Source organism: Salvelinus fontinalis, chromosome 26, assembly GCF_029448725.1.
Source record: "Salvelinus fontinalis isolate EN_2023a chromosome 26, ASM2944872v1, whole genome shotgun sequence".
Lineage (NCBI taxonomy): Eukaryota > Metazoa > Chordata > Actinopteri > Salmoniformes > Salmonidae > Salvelinus > Salvelinus fontinalis.
Window position 1 is genome coordinate 46,590,881 of NC_074690.1, and position 17,457 is coordinate 46,608,337.

Genomic DNA, 17,457 nt, shown 5'->3' on the forward strand with positions numbered 1-17,457 from the left:
ATTGCTGCTCCATTTTTTATTGTTCCATTTGTTTTGTCTTGTTCCCCGCACACCTGGTTTACATTCCCTAATCACATTGTGTATATATATTCTTCTGTTCCCCCCATGTCCTTGTGTGGAATTGTTTTGTGTTAAGTGTTGGTTTTCTATGTTACATGTTTATTTCACGAAGTATGTTTATTTGGTAACCATAGCTTTTGTGACTGTTTTCGCGCTTTGCACTTTTGCAATTTTTGCTGGAGGTTTTGACGCAGTTGCATCCGTCTGCTGTTTGCTCCTGCCTAAATAAAGTGTGCGCCTGTTCACAACTCTCTGCTCTCCTGCACCTGACTTCGCTACCAGTACGCACACCCGTGACAAAAAGGCTAATAAGTGCTGTTAACCTCGCAAGGGAAGGGTGCCGAAAGTATTGCAAACAAGGGTTCCATTAATACCGACACCTATATTTTAGAGATTCTTTTGTATTACTTGTTAAACTAAATATTTTTCCTCTGAACAATTGCATTAGTACCAAAGAGGATAATAATAAAGAAAATTGAAGCATACACTATAGCTCAGTATTTATTTTAAACAGTATTTTCTGCTCATCTTTATCAATGGTGCCAAAATTTTCTCATATGACTATCTGCCATCTGAGGCTTACTGCACTGTACTCTACCTTCCCTTCTTTGGACAAGAGACTTATACTAATCCACCCCTCCTCCTCCTCGAGTGGAAACAGTGGAGCTGACTGAGTGCTCCTTTCCTTTACTGTAGCCATATCTAAACACACATGCACATGTACGCGCAAGGCTGAAATAGTCTCAGGAAGTAACATAGCTTGGCCAACAGTTCCTGATCTTATGTGTACACAAAATGGCGCCGGAGGAGATGGCTGCTGTTTTACGGTCTCCTAACCAAATGTGCTATTATGTGTTTTTTTCGACCCTCGCCCTCCATTTGGTAAATCCGAACACAACTATATCCTCCTGATCCCTGCTTACAAGCAAAAATGAAAGCAGGAAGCACCAGTGACCCGGTCTATAAAAAAGTGGTCAGATGAAGCAGATGCTAAACTACAGGACTGTTTTGCTATCACAGACTGGAAAATGTTCCGGGATTCTTCCGATGACATTGAGGAATACACCACATCAGTCACTGGCTTTATCAATAAATGCTTTGAGGACGTCGTCCCCACAGTGACTTTACGTACATAACCCAACCAGAAGCCATGGATTACAGGCAACATTCGCACTAAGCTAAAGGCTAGAGCTGCCGCTTTCAAGGTGCGGGACTCTAACCCGGAGGCTTACAAGAAGTCCCGCTATGTCCTGAGACGAACCATCAAACAGGCAAAGCGTCAATACAGGGCTAAGATTGAATCATACTACATCGGCTCCGACGCTTGTCGGATGTGGCAGGGCTTGCAAACTACTACAGACTACAAAGGGAAGCACAGCCGCGAGCTGCCCAGTGACACGAGCCTACCATACGAGCTAAATCACTTCTATGCTCGCTTCGAGGCAAGCAACACTGAGGCATGCATGAGAGCACCACCTGTTCCGGACGACTGTGTGATCACGCTCTCCGTAGCCGACATGAGTAAGACCTTTAAACAGGTCAACATACACAAGTCTGCGGGGCCAGACGGATTACCAGGACGTGTGCTCCGGGCATGTGCTGACCAACTGGCAGGTGTCTTCACTGACATTTTCAACATGTCGCTGACTGAGTCTGTAATACCAACATGTTTCAAGCAGACCACCATAGTCCCTGTGCCCAAGAACACAAAGGCAACCTGCCTAAATGACTACAGACCCGTAGCACTCACGTCCGTAGCTATGAAGTGCTTTGAAAGGCTGGTAATGGCTCACATCAACACCATTATCCCAGAAACCCTAGACCCACTCTAATTTGCATACCGCCCAAACAGATCCACAGATGATGCAATCTCTATTGCACTCCACACTGCCCTTTCCCACCTGGACAAAAGGAACACCTATGTGAGAATGCTGTTCATTGACTACAGCTCAGCGTCAACACCATAGTACCATCAAAGCTCATCATTAAGCTAAGGAACCTGGGACTAAACACCTCCCTCTGCAACTGGATCCTGGACTTCCTGACGGGCCGCCCCCAGGTGGTGAGGGTAGGTAGCAACACATCTGCCACGCTGATCCTCAACACTGGAGCTCCCCAGGGGTGCGTGCTCAGTCCCCTCCTGTACTCCCTGTTCACCCACGACTGCATGGCCAGGCACGACTCCAACATCATCATTAAGTTTGCAGATGACACAACAGTGTCTGATCACCGACAACGACGAGACAGCCTATAGGGAGGAGGTCAGAGACCTGGCCGGGTGGTGCCAGAAAAACAACCTATCCCTCAACGTAACGAAAGGAGATGATTGTGGACTACAGGAAAAAGGAGCACCGAGCACGCCCCCATTCTCATTGACGGGGCTGTAGTGGAGCAGGTCGAGAGCTTCAAGTGCCTTGGTGTCCACATCAACAACAAACTAACATGGTCCAAACACACCAAGACAGTCATGAAGAGGGCACGATAAAGCCTATTCCCCCTTAGGAAACTAAAAAGATTTGTCATGGGTTCTGAGATCCTCAAAAGGTTCTACAGCTGCAACATCGAGAGCATCCTGACCGGTTGCATCACTGTCTGGTATGGCAATTGCTCGGCCTCCGACTGCAAGGCACTCCAGAGGGTAGTGCGTACGGCCCAGTACATCACTGGGGCAAAGCTGCCTGCCATCCAGGACCTCTACACCAGGCGGTGCCAGAGGAAGGCCCTAAAAATTGTAAAAGACCCCAGCCACCCCAGTCATGGACTGTTGGACAAAAAGGCTTCTCAACAGTTTTTACCCCCAAGCCATAAGACTCCTGAGCAGGTAACCAAATGGTTACCCGGACTGTTTGCATTGTGTGCCCCCCCCCCCCCCCCAATCCCTCTTTTACGCTGCTGCTACTCTGTTTATCTTATATTTATAGTCACTTTAACTATACGTTCATGTACATACTACCTCAATTGGCCCGACCAACCAGTCCTCCCGCACAATGGCTAACCGGGCTATCTGCATTGTGTCACACCACCCGCCAACCCCTCTTTTTATGCTACTGCTACTCTCTGTTCATCATATATGCATAGTCACTTTAACGATACCTACATGTACATACTACCTCAATAAGCCTGACTAACCGGTGTCTGTATATAGCCTTGCTACTCTTATTTTCAAATGTCTTTTTACTGTTGTTTTAGTTCTTTACACACACACACACACACACACACACACCTTTTTTTTGCGCTATTGGTTAGAGCCTGTAAGTAAGCATTTCACTGTAAGGTCTACACCTGTTGTATCCGGCGCACGTGACAAATCAACTTTGATTTGATTTGCAGCAGTGTTCAGCCTCAAAGAAATGACATGCCTGCCTACACTCATTAACCTTAGGTCTCTGTCTTTTTGCTTTGATTTATATTGCATGAAAATGTGGAGGCACAATCAAAGGATCAGATAATTAACACACAGAGGCATCACAAATCCTTCTTATTGATATCTCTTATGTACAAAACAATGACATTCTAGCCCTCACGTCCTTCATCTAATATGGTCAGCAAACAAACATAAAAACAGTAGGATTAAATTATAGCAGAATAAATAATTATACATGAATACTATTTTTAGACATGTTGCAGTACAAGACCACTATATTACTGTACATACAGAAGATGACAGCTGGCTATCCAGACTATTACCAATACCCCATTAGTGCTATTAAAGACTACAGTGACATAACAAATGAGACAATAATTGTCATGAGGTAATACTATTATTATGGACAAACAAAAAACAAACAGACACTATTCTACATTATTTCCAAATCTAGCAACCCTCTTTGCCCTTTGCTGTGCATCTGTCACGCCCTGACCTTAGTTCCTTTTTATGTCTCTATTTTGGTTTGGGGTGGGCATTGTTTTGTTCTATGTTGTCCTTTTCTATGTGTTTGGCCGGGTGTGCTTCTCAATCAGAGGCAGCTGTCTATCGTTGTCTCTGATTGAGAACCATACTTAGGTAGCCTGTTCCCACCTGTGTTTGTGGATAGTTGTTTTCTGTTTTGTATGTATTCCTGACAGAACTGTTGCGTTTTGTTCCACTTTTGTTTTTGTCTTAGTGTTCTGAGTATGTTAAAGATCATGAACACGGACCACGCTGCACCTTGGTCCTCTCCTTCCAACAGCCGTTACAGTATCTTCCTACAAGAACACCATACAAGTCGTTTCCAAAGCTCTGTCCTGTCCATCATGATTAAGAAGCCAGAAAAACAATTCACTCTAAAACTCATATTTCATCTGACTTGAATACAATGTTCAACCTGCTCTGCTGAACTAATAATCAGTTGGGATTTTCTTCCATAAGGGGTTTATCAGAGGGCCGAGGCCTTTTATTACTAGTAGAGTCAGACAGACGGACGGACGGGGGGCGGGTGGACGGGCAGACAGAGGACGACAGGGATTGAATCAGTTGGAGGATAAATGCTCTGGGAATTAATCACTGTCGAATCACTGGGCATTCAGCTCCCAAAACTGACAGACATGACATTACCACAGACATTTACATTACATTTTACATTAAGATATGAAGATACCAGACAGCCCTAGACAATGCCATTTCCAACTATGTTGAAAGTTATGAACATTCGGTGTTAAACTGATGTGTCAGGATTATTAAATTGGCCAATCAACATCATCAGAACCATAGAGATGTAGAGAATATGCCATCCATACTGATTAGTACGGAAATACATAGCAACAAACAACTAGATTGTAGCCTGGAGTTGGCTTCTTTACCCATGCGGATACCTGTAACAAAATAACTACAAAGGGAACCACTGATCAATTCAGAACATATTTTGTTGTATGAAGCCTGTTCCATATGTTTATGGGGATCCCTGGTGGAGGCTGGTGGGTGGGTGAGTGAGTTTCTTGGAGGTGGGTGGGTGGGCGGATATATTTGGGCGGATGATGAGCTTCAGGTGGGTGGGCTGTCACGATCGTTTGTTGAACAAATGGACCAAGGCGCAGCGTGCGTAGAGTTCCACATGGTTTATTCAATGAAACTCACAAAAAAACAATAAAGAATAGACGAACGTGAAGTTCAAGCAGTGCTCACAGGCAACTACACAGAAATAAGATCCCACACACAACAGGTGGGAAAAAGGCTGCCTAAATATGATCCCAAACCAGAGACGACGATAGACAGCTGCCTCTGATTGGGAACCATACCAGGCCAACATAGAAATACAAAAAACTAGAGTATCCACCCTAGTCACACCCTGACCTAACCAAAATAGAGAATAAAAAGGCTCTCTAAGGTCAGGGCGTGACATGGGCGGATGGGTGGATGAGTAGGCTGGTGGGTGGGAATTGTACATAGTTCCCCAGACAGCGAACCTCAACCCTACCCACATGAAAAAATACTAGAGTTTACTATAGAATACTATAGTACTTACTATAGACTTATATAGTATACTATAGAATACTACACTCCACACTGTAGTATCCCTCAATCATGTGTAGAACTGTGACGATTTTACTATACTGTATGTCCTCAATCAGACAATCTAAAGTATTTCAGGATTATAATAACCAGACACTGTTTACAAAACGCACATTCATTGATTTTATATTACGTGGGGTTGGCACATGATTGTATGATTGTGATCTTAATATGTCCGGATTGTAATTTGTGCATTGTAATGTTCATTGAATATCCTGATGTGAAACTGATTCTCATTGGCCGTTGCATGATGGGGAGTCTTCCCACGGGGGGACCAGGGTTCAATTCCCACGGGGGGACCAGGATGAATATGTATGAACTTTCCAATTTGTAAGTCGCTCTGGATAAGAGCGTCTGCTAAATGACTTAAATGTAATGTAAATGTAAATTTAAACCCTGCAATTCTTTGTTTTTTATAGGGAGGCAGACAGGGAACAGGTTGGCATGCTGCCAGGTTTTTCAGGCATGGTTGAAGCCTGGGTTTTCTTTAGAATGAGCTCATATTTGATTCAGTTTATGTTCTTTGTTGCTCTTTGAGCGGTTTGTTATTTTTGAAAAATATTGTAAGTATTTGCCGCCTGTTTATTCCTCAGCGCTAATAAAATAACTGTTGCTGAAGCATTCCGTTTATTGATTTATCACATTATTCTGGTGAGCAGAGGTTTATCTAGTACTCTAGGGCGACAAGTAAGGACAAAAGAAAATTCTAGACAAGTTGACTAACAAAGAGCCTACCAAAATGTCTGCATTTATGAGCAGACACATAGGCCTATCTAAAAAAGGTCTGTACTAGTCACGTATGCAAAAACACTAGAGTAAATACTAAAGTATAGTTTCAACTTTCAACTTGTATTTATCACTCGCACAGGATACAACAGGTTTGAAGAGTACAATGAAATGCTTATTTGTGAGCTCTTACCTAACAATTCACTATTCGGGGAAATAATATGAGGGAAATGATGTAAAGTGATAATAACAAGTATGAAAAACACACAAGAACACAAGAAATACAGGTAGAAAAAAAAGTCGCGAGAATGCAAACTATATACAGGCTCAGTGCCATAATTACAGTGTGCAAGGGTACTGGAGGAGTTGAGGTAGATATGTACAGGGCATGTAAACAGGGGTAAAGGTGACTGTAGCAGGATAAATAATGATAATAATAATAGTCCATAATAATCAATATAGCAGCAGCGAGGTGAGTGGGTGGGTGCATGGTGGTAAATGTGTGTGTGGGTGTAAGTGTGTGACGTCAGTAAGTGAGTGTGTGTGCGCGTGTGTATATATGTGTATGCGTGTGTGTGTGTGCAGGGTGTCAGTCTAGGTGTGTGAATGTGTGGGTAGAGACCAGTGAGTGAGCATAGAGTCTGTACAGATAGTCATTTCAGATAGTCCATGAGAGAGGGTAGGCAGCCGTTTACAGTTCACCACTCTTCCCAGCAAACCAGCAACTTTTGCTCCTGAGTAGCTCAGTTAGTAGAGCATGGTGCTTACAACACCAGGGTCGTGGGTTCAATTCCCATCGGGGACCAGTATAAAAATGTATGTTCTCACTACTCAATGTAAGTCTCTCTGGATAAGGGTGTCTGCTAAAATGTGAACATTAGCTAAGCTTCCCATTTAGTTCTCGTTATCGAAACATTACATCATGTTTTTTTTTTAAAGATCTTTGGAATGTTCTCCTAACATTCACTAAAACGTTGCGCTCATTAGGTTCTCATTAGGTTCCAGGCAATGTATTAACACAAACAGACTAAATGTGTTCTGGGAACGTTCTTGCAAGGACATCAGGTGAATGTTCTATACAATCACCAGGACAACCGGGCAGTTTTTTTGTTATGAGAACATTTGCCGCAACCTAACAAATGTTCTGGGAACTTTCACAGTTTGCTGGGTTATTGCTTGGGGAAAGAAGCTGTCTCGGAGCCTGTTGTTTTCGAGACCTGATTCTCCGGTACCGCCTACTGGACAGTAGCAGAGAGAACAGTCCATGACTGGGGTGACTGGTGTTGTTTGCGATTTTTTGGGGGGCTTTCCTCAGACACCGCCTGGTATGAGTGTCTTGAATATCTGGGAGCTTGCCCTGTGGTTGAGGGCGTTGCAGGTGCAATACCAGCTGGTGATGCAACCAGTCAAGATGCTGTCGATGGTGCATCTCTAAAAGTTCTTGAGGATCTTGAGGGGCCATGCCAAATATTTTCAGCCTCTTGAGAGAGAAGAGGAGCTGTCACGCCTTCTTCACAACTGTGCTGGTGTAAGAGGACCATGTTAAGTCCTTAGTGATGTGGACACCAAAGAACAGAGCCCATATCCAGGCACATTACATTAATTACAACTTTTCTACAGTCATGTCCGCAAAAACACTACAGTGAATACTACTGTCAAGTCTGCAAAAACACTACAATGAATACTATAGTATGTAAATATAGTAATACTACAGTCTTTATACAATAATATAGAGTATCAGATAAGTTGTAATTAACCATCATGTGCCTCTTTGGCAGGAAACCTAGCGTGGACTAAAGTTAACCCCTGCTATGCGTGTGACTGGGGGACTAGAACACTGACTGGCCTGGCCCTTCTGCTTAGAGGTGAGGAGGGAGGGAGGGATGGAGAGCAAGAGAGAGAGAGAGAGGTAGAGATAGATAGAGATAAAAATAGGGTGAGAGAGAGCGAGAGAGAGAGAGACATAAAAAGAGGGTGAGAGAGAGAAAGTGAGAGAGAGAGAGGGGGATCAACTTCTCATCCAGTCTTTGCCATAGCAAGGATTGTAAGTAGCTTATTCCGCAAAGCGTCCTGCATGTAATCAGTCCGTTTTCATGATTTGTTATTTCATTTTTTGCCGGTTAACATCGCTGCAGCCTCATGTAGCCAGGGAACAGAAGATTTGGTTCCAAAATAGAGTCAGGCTGGAGAGAATCTGTCCGGCTCACCATTAGCAAGAACTTATCAAACCCCATAAAACGGCATCAGATTTATAGTACCGCCACATAAATATTATTCCCTGATTTATTTCTGTGAGGAGAAATCAGGTGAAAACACTTTTGACGTAGAAATTATATAATAATCACTTGTAGAACTGCACTGACACTGTTGCATGAAAGCCTTGCATAAACACCAACATTGCAACAAGGAGGAAAGGCAACTCACGGGACTTAGTGAGGCCAGGGGTTTTCAAACCTCTCCTCGGGGACCCCCAGCGGTTCCATGTATTTTAACTTCTTTGGGAACGGGGGCAGTATTGAGTAAGTTGGATGAATAAGGTGCCCAGAGTAAACTGCCTGCTACTCAGGCCCAAAAGCTAGAATATGCATGGAATTGGTATATTTGGATAGAAAACACTCTGATGTTTCTACAACTGTTTGAATGATGTCTGTGAGTATAACAGAACTCATATGGCAGGCAAAAACCTGAGAAAAAAATCCAACCAGGAAGTGGGAAATCTGAGGTTTGTAGTTTTTCAAGTCATTGCCTATCCAATATACAGTGTCTATGGGGTCATGTTGCACTTCCTAAGGCTTCCACTAGATGTCAACAGTCTTTAGAACCTTGTTTCAGGCTTCTACTGTGAAGAGGGAGCGAATAAGAGCTGTTTGAGTCAGCTAGCGTCCCACATATACCAGAGAAGTTTTAACTATTCCTAAACTAGCATACCTGATTCAACTTGTCAACTAATCATTAATCCCTTGAATAGGTGAATCAGGAGAGATAGTTGAGGGCCACAACAATATTGTGAAACGGCGATTGCAACGCACAGGTAGAAGGTAAACGTGCTCCTGCAGGTTACCGCTGGATTTCTTCAAATCAAAAAATCTAATGTTATTTGTCACATGCGATGAATACAACAGGTGTAGACCTTACCGTGAAATGTTTTCTTACAAACCCTTAAACAACAATGCAGTTTTAAGAAAAATAAGAGTTGAGAAAAATATTTCCTAAATTAACTAAAGTAATAAATTGAAGGTGTTCTTGGGCACAGGGACTATGGTGGTCTGCTTGAAACATGTAGTTATTACAGACTCGGCCAGGGACAGGTTGAAAATGTTAGTGACGACATTTGCAAGTTGGTCAGAGTACACGTGCTGGTAATCCGCCTGGCCTTGTGGATGTTGACCTTTTTAAAGGGGTCCCGAGTGGCGCAGCAATCTAAGGCACTGCATCTCAGTGCATGAGGTGTCACTACAGATCCTGGCTTGATTCCAGTCTGTATCACAACTGGCTGTAATTGTGAGTCCCATAGGGCGGCGCACAATTGGCCTAGCGTTGTTTAGGTTAGGGTTTGGCCGTGGTAGGCTGTCATCGTAATTCATTTGTTCTTTAACTGACTTGCCTAGTTAAATAAAGGTTAAATAATATTGGCTACAACAAGCGTGATCACACAGTTGTCCGGAACAGCTGGTGCTCTCATGCATGCTTTCGTTTTGCTGCCTTGAAGCGCGCATAGAAGTCATTTAGCTCGTCTGGTAGGCTTGTGTCACTGGGAAGTTTGCAGCTGGGCATCCCTTTGTAGTCCGTAATAGTTTGCAAGCCTTCAATTTTAGTCCTGTATTTATGCTTGGCACTTTGTTTGATGGTTAGTCTGAGGGAACTGCAGGATTTCTTATTTGCATATGGATTAGAGTCCCGCTCCTTGAAAGCGGCAGCTCTATCCTTTAGCTCAGTTCGGATTTTGCCTGTTATCCATGGCTTCTGTTTGAGGTATGTAAAAGTATTTGGTTTTAAATATACTTAAGTATCAAAAGTAAACGTAATTGCTGAAATATACTTAAGTATTGAAAGTAAAAGTATAAATCATTTCAAATTATTTATATTGAGCAAACCAGACTGCACCATTTTCTTGTTTTTTTTTAACAGATAGCCAGGGGCGCACTCCAACAGTCAGACATAAATGAAGCATTTGCGTTTCGTGAATCCGCCAGATCAAAGGCAATAGGATGACCAGGGATGTTCTCTTGATACAGTAAGTGCATGAATTTGACTATTTTCCTGTCCTGCTAGCCATTCAAAATGTAACGACTACTTTTGGTTGACAGGGAAAATGTATGGAGTAAAAAGTATATTATTTTCTTTGGGAATGTAGTGAAGTAAAAGTAAAAGTAGTCAAAAATATATATTGTAAAGTAAAGTACAGGTACCCCAAAAAAACGACTTAAGTACTGTAGTACTTTAAAGTATTTTTACTTCAGTACTTTACACCACTGACTTCCTTAATATTTGATTTTGCGCACCAACTGTTATTGTCAAATAGACACAGACCACCAACCCTTGTCTTACCCCAGCTGTTCTGTCTTGCCGGTGCACAGAAAAAACAGGCAACTGTATATTAAACCATGAAGCTGATTAATAAAAAAATACTTATTAGAATATAAGAATATATAAGCAGTAGACCTATATTTCATTCAAATGTTTCACCTTATGAGGTTCTACTAGGATTACATATGGAAATGTTTTGAGATTGTCATACCATGGATCATTTAGCTATTTGATTTTGAATTGTAGGTCGCCTTTATGTATACATTTTTTTTATACAAAATAATTTGATCAAATATTGAATTTGGCCTTTACCACTATAGCCCATAAAGATTAATGGCAAAAAAAAAGACAGTCAAAAAAAAATCATAAGGAATAAGGTTTTGAAGTGTCTGTCTTATATCTAGGAGATATATATCTAGGAGATAAAAGAAAGCTCCGGAAATATATACAGTGTATTCGGAAAGTATTCATACCTCTTGACATTTTCCACATTTTGGTATGTTATAGCCTTCTATATCAATTCTAAAATTGATTAAATAGTTTTTGCCCTCATCAATCTACACACAATACCCCATAATGACAAAGCAAAAACTTTAAAAAAAAAACAAACATTTTTGGACATTTATTAATTCAAATAAAACGGAAATATGACATTTACATAAGTATTCAGACCCTTTACAACTACTTTGTTGAAGCACCTTTGGCAGCGATTACAGCCTTGAATCTTCTTGCGTATGACGCTACAAGCTTGGCACACCTGTATTTGGGGAGTTTCTCCCATTCTTCTCTGCAGATCCTTTCAAGCTCTGTCAGGTTGGATGGGGAGCGTCACTGCACAGCTATTTTCAGGTCTCTCCAGAGATGTTCGATCAGGTTCAAGTCCAGGCTCTGGCTGGGCCACTCAAGGACATTCAGAGACTTGTCCTGAAACCACTCCTGCATTGTCTTGGCTGTGTGCTTAGGATCATTGTCCTGTTGGAAGGTGAACCTTCGCCACAGTCTAAGGTCCTGAGCGCTCTGGAGCAGGTTTTCATCAAGGATCACTCTGTACTTTGCTCTGTTCATCTTTCCCTAGATCCTGACTAGTTTGCCGCTGAAAAACATCCCCACAGCATGATGCTGCCACCACCATGCTTCACCGTAGGGATGGTGCCAGGCCTCCTCCCGACGTGACCCTTGGCATTCAGGCCAAAGAGTTCAATCTTGGTTTCATCAGACCAGAAAATCTTGTTTCTCGTGGTCTGAGAGATTTTTAGGTGCCTTTTGGCAAACTTTACTGAGGAGTGGCTTCCGTCTGGCCACTCTACCATAAAACCCTGATTGTTGGAGTACTGCAGAGAGTACTGCAGAGATGTTGTCCTTTTAGAAGGTTCTCCCATCTCCACAGAGGAGCTCTGGAGCTCTGTCAGTGTGACCATCGGGTTCTTGGTCACCTCCCTGACCAAGGCCCTTCTCCCCCGATTGCTCAATTTGGCCGGGTGGCCAGCTCTAGGAAGAGTCTTGGTGGTTCCAAACTTCTTCCTGTAAGAATGATGGAGGCCACTGTGTTCTTGGGGACCTTTAATGCTGCAGAAATGTTTTGCTACCCTTCTCCAGATCTGTGCCTCGTATCAATCCTGTCTCTGAGCTAAATGGACAATTCCTTCGACCTCATGGCTTGCTTTTTGCTCTGACATATACTGTCAACTGTGGGATCTTATATATACAAGTGTGTGCCTTTCCAAATCATGTCCAATCAATTGAATTTGCCACAGGTGGACTAACATCAAGTTGTAGAAACATCTCAAGGATGATCAACGGAAACAGGATGCACCTGAGTTCAATTTCGAGTCTCATTGCAAAGGGTCTGAATACTTCTGTAAATAAGGTATTTTTATTGATGAGGATTTTTTTTATTTAATCAATTTTCGAAGAAGGCTGTAACATAACAAAATGTAGAGGGGTCTGAATTCTTTCCAAATTCACTGTGGGTTTTTTTTTTACACATATTTCACCCTTTATTTTCGTTGAGGTAAAACTGCCTCTTTACTTTTGTGTGGGTTACCTTGAGACGAGTCCCGTGACATTGTCGTATTCATGAGAGTCTCCCCTTTCCACAGTGGGGTCCTATTAGTTTGTATGCCAAACCGGTTGGACGCTAAAGAAGACCGATTTTCGGGATGTCTCATGGTCTGATAAAGACCACTGCAGCCACCTTCCACCGGCGGATGCGGAAGGCCGACATAGGCAGATGCGGGATGTAGCCCATGCAAAAAAACGAATATCTCTAGCATAAGCTGAAGCATTTTTATGGGAAAGTTTTTTTTAATGTTACTTAGTTTGACGCACGAGTGAATCAACAGACTCTTAATTAACCTCTCTAGGGGGTGTGGGACGGTAGCGTCCCCACCTAGCCAACATCCAGTGAAATTGCAACGTGCCAAATTCAAAAACAGAAATACTCATTATAAAGATTCATAAAACATACAAGTGTTATACGTCAGTTTAAAGATTAACTTCTTGTTAATCCAACCCCGGTGTCAGATTTCAAAAATGCTTTACGGCGAAAGCATACCATGCGATTATCTGAGAACAGCGCCCAGCAGACAAATCATTACAAACAGTTACCAGCCAAGTAGAGGAGTAACACAAGTCATAAATAGCGATAAAATGTATCACTTACCTTTAATGATCTTCATATGGTTGCACTCACAAGACTCCCATTTACTCAATAAATGTTCGTTTTGTTCGATAAAGTCCCTCTTTATATCCAAAAACCTCCGTTTTGTTTGCGCATTTTGTTCAGTAATCCACAGACTCAAAGGCAGTCAAAACAGGTAGACGAAAAATCTGAAAAGTATCAGTAGAGTTCGTAGAAACATGTCAAACGATGTTTATAATTGTCACGTTCCTGACCTGTTTTCTGTTGTTTTGTATGTGTTTAGTTGGTCAGGACGTGAGCTGGGTGGGAATTCTATGTTGTGTGTCTAGTTTGTCTGTTTCTATGTCAGCCTAATGTGGGTTCTCAATCAGAGACAGATGGTAGTCGTTGTCTCTGATTGAGACTCATATATAGGAGGCTTGTTTTGTGTTGGGATTTTGTGGGTGTTTGTTACCTGTCTCTGTGTTTGTGTTCTGCACCAGATAGGTCTGTATCGGTTTTGCACATTTGTTATTTTGTATGTTGTTTGTAGTGTTTCACTTGTTCTTGTATTAAACATGTCTAGCCGCGCTGCACTTTGGTCCAATCCTTGCTACTCCTCTTCGGATGAAGAGATGGAAGAAGCCCGTTACAGAAACACCCACCAAACCCGGACCAAGCAGCGTGGCAACGGATAGCAGCAACAGCAGCAGCGGTACCAGGAGGAATGGTCATGGGAGGAAATCATAAACGGGAGAGAATCGCCACTCTTGGGAGGAGAAGGAGGCAGCCACAGCCCAGGAGCGCTGGATTGAGGAGGCAGCACGTAAGAGAGGCTGGAAGCCCGAGAGGCTCACCCAAAAATTTCTTGGGGGGGGGGGGGGGGGCTAAAGGGGAGTGTGGCGAAGCCGGGTTGGATACCTGAGCCAACTCCCCGGGCTTACCGTGGAGTGAGAGGGCGTCGTACTGGTCAGACACCGTGTCATGCGGTAAAGCGCACGGTGTCCCCAGTACGCGTGCTTAGCCCAGTGCGGGCTATTCCACCTTGCCGCACTGGGAGGGCTAGGTTGGGCATCGAGCCGGATGTCATGAAGCCGGCCCAACGTATCTGGCCTCCAGTATGTCTCCTCGGGACGGCGTACATGGCACCAGCCTTACAGATGGTGTCCACGGTTCGCCTGCAAAGCCCAGTGCGGGCTATTCCACCTCGCCGCACTGGCAGGGCTACGGGGACCATTCAACCTGGTAAGGTTGGAGAGGCTCGGTGCTCAAGAGCGCGTGTCCTCCTTCACGGTCCGGTATATCCGGCGCCACCTTCCCGCCCCAGCCCAGTACCACCAGTGCCTACACCACGCACCAGGCTTCCAGTGCATCGCCAGAGCCCTGTTCCTCCTCCCCGCACTCGCCCTGAGGTGCGTGCCCTCAGCCCGGTACCTCCAGTTCCGGCACCACGCATCAGGCCTATAGTGCGTCTCAGCCGGCCAGAGTCTGCCGTCTGCCCAGCGGCGCCTGAACTGCCCGTCTGCCCAGCGGCACCTGAACTGCCCGTCTGCCCAACGCCGTCTGAACTGTCCGTCTGCCCAGCGCCGTCTGAGCCATCCGTCTGCCCAGCACCGTCTGAGCCATCCGTCTGCCCAGCGCCGTCTGAGCCATCCGTCTGCCCAGCGCCGTCTGAGCCATCCGTCTGCCCAGCGCCGTCTGAGCCATCCGTCTGCCCAGCGCCGTCTGAGCCATCCGTCTGCCCAGCGCCGTCTGATTCATCCGTCTGCTCAGCGCCATCTGAGTCATCCGTCTGCCCAGCGCCATTAGAGCCGCCCGTCTGTCCCGAGCCATTAGAGCAGTCCGTCAGTCAGGAGCCGCTAGAGCCGTCCATCAGTCAGGAGCCGCCAGAGCCGCCAGCCAGTCAGGAGCCGCCAGAGCCGCCAGCCAGTCAGGAGCCGCCAGAGCCGCCAGCCAGTCAGGAGCCGCCAGAGACGCCAGCCAGTCAGGAGCTGCCAGAGACGCCAGCCAGTCAGGAGCTGCCAGAGACGCCAGCCAGTCAGGAGCTGCCAGAGACGCCAGCCAGTCAGGAGCTGCCAGAGACGCCAGCCAGTCAGGAGCTGCCAGAGACGCCAGCCAGTCAGGAGCTGCCAGAGACGCCAGCCAGTCAGGAGCTGCCAGAGACGCCAGCCAGTCAGGAGCTGCCAGAGCTGCCCTACAGTCATGAGCTGCCCTACAGTCATGAGCTGCCCTCCAGTCATGAGCTGCCCGCCAGTCATGAGCTGCCCGCCAGTCATGAGCTGCCCTCCAATCATGAGCTGCCCTCCAGTCATGAGCTGCCCTCCAGTCATGAGCTGCCCTCCAGTCATGAGCTGCCCTTCAGTCATGAGCTGCCCTCCAGTCAGGAGCTGCCCTCCAGTCATGAGCTGCCCTCCAGTCATGAGCTGCCCTCCAGTCATGAGCTGCCCTTCAGTCATGAGCTGCCCTTCAGTCATGAGCTGCCCTCCAGTCATGAGCTGCCCTCCAGTCATGAGCTGCCCTCCAGTCATGAGCTGCCCTCCAGTCATGAGCTGCCACTCAGTCCGGAGCTGCCACTCAGTCCGGAGCTGCCACTAGTCCGGAGTTGTCCCTCTGTCCTGAGCTACCTCTCTGTCCTGAGCTACCTATTGGTCCTGAACTACCTCTTGGTCCTGAACTACCTCTCTGTCCTGAGTTGTCTCCTCTATTGTAGAGGGGAGTTGGTGAAGGTTCCTGGACCATGGTCAGGGGCGAGGGTCGCCACTCAAGGGACGCTAAGGAGGTGGACAAAGACAATGGTGGAGTGGTGCCCTCGTCCACCGCCGGAGCCGCCACCGCGGACAGATGCCCACCCAGACCCTCCCCTTGAGTTTTAGGGGTGCGCCCGGAGTTCGCACCTTGAGGGGGGGGTTCTGTCACGTTCCTGACCTGTTTTCTGTTGTTTTGTATGTGTTTAGTTGGTCAGGACGTGAGCTGGGTGGGAATTCTATGTTGTGTGTCTAGTTTGTCTGTTTCTATGTCAGCCTAGTGTGGGTTCTCAATCAGAGACAGATGGTAGTCGTTGTCTCTGATTGAGACTCATATATAGGAGGCTTGTTTTGTGTTGGGATTTTGTGGGTGTTTGTTACCTGTCTCTGTGTTTGTTACCTGTCTCTGTGTTTTGTATGTTGTTTGTAGTGTTTCACTTGTTCTTGTATTAAACATGTTTAACACTAGCCGCGCTGCACTTTGGTCCAATCCTTGCTACTCCTCTTCGGATGAAGAGATGGAAGAAGCCCGTTACAATAATCAAGCCTCAGGTTGTTTTTAGTCATAATAATCAATAATATTTCAACCGGACAAAAGCTTCGTCAATATAAAAGGAAAACAAGGAAGGCACGCTCTCGGTCGTGCGCATGAACAACCTCTGGGACACTGCAGTGTCCACTCATTCAGAGTGGTCTTACTCCCTCATTTTTCAGAATGCAAGCCTGAAACAATTTCTAAAGACTGTTGACATCTAGTGCAAGCCATAGGAAGTGCAATTTTAGTCCTAAATCAATGGAATCTGTATAGGCAGTCAATGGAAAACCACAAACATAAAAAAAATCCCACTTCCTGGATGGATTTTTCTCAGGTTTTCGCCTGCCATATCAGTTCTGTTATACTCACAAACATTATTTTAATGTCTGTTTTCTATCCAAATCTACCAATTAAATGCATATCCTAGCTTCTGGGCCTGAGTAACAGGCAGTTTACTTTGGGCACACTTTTCATCCGGAGGTGAAGTTTTAAGAATTAAACCAAAATAATATGAATAGGGTACACCAGCAGTAGTTTTCCTTTCAGACAAGATGTCGGGTAAATTGCCACAGTAGATTTGCCGTGGTAAACAAAGAAATACTTTATTTCAGTTGTAAGAAATAGTGTCAAAAAATAAATCACCCTTAGTCTACTAAGAAAGTAGGATACATTTGTTGAGATTATAACACCCACCAGGGTGAAATATTCTTGAAATATGTTGGCAGCAATCAGGACTAAAAGATTACTTCGACATCCG

The 17,457-nt window shown here is 44.9% G+C and overlaps 1 protein-coding gene across 2 annotated transcripts in view; it reads right to left on the reverse strand.

Moving 5' to 3' along the window:
* The window catches only part of LOC129824466 (excitatory amino acid transporter 5-like), a 64,174-nt gene that overhangs the window by 38,414 nt on the left and 8,303 nt on the right, over positions 1–17,457 (reverse strand). The window lies entirely within an intron of this gene.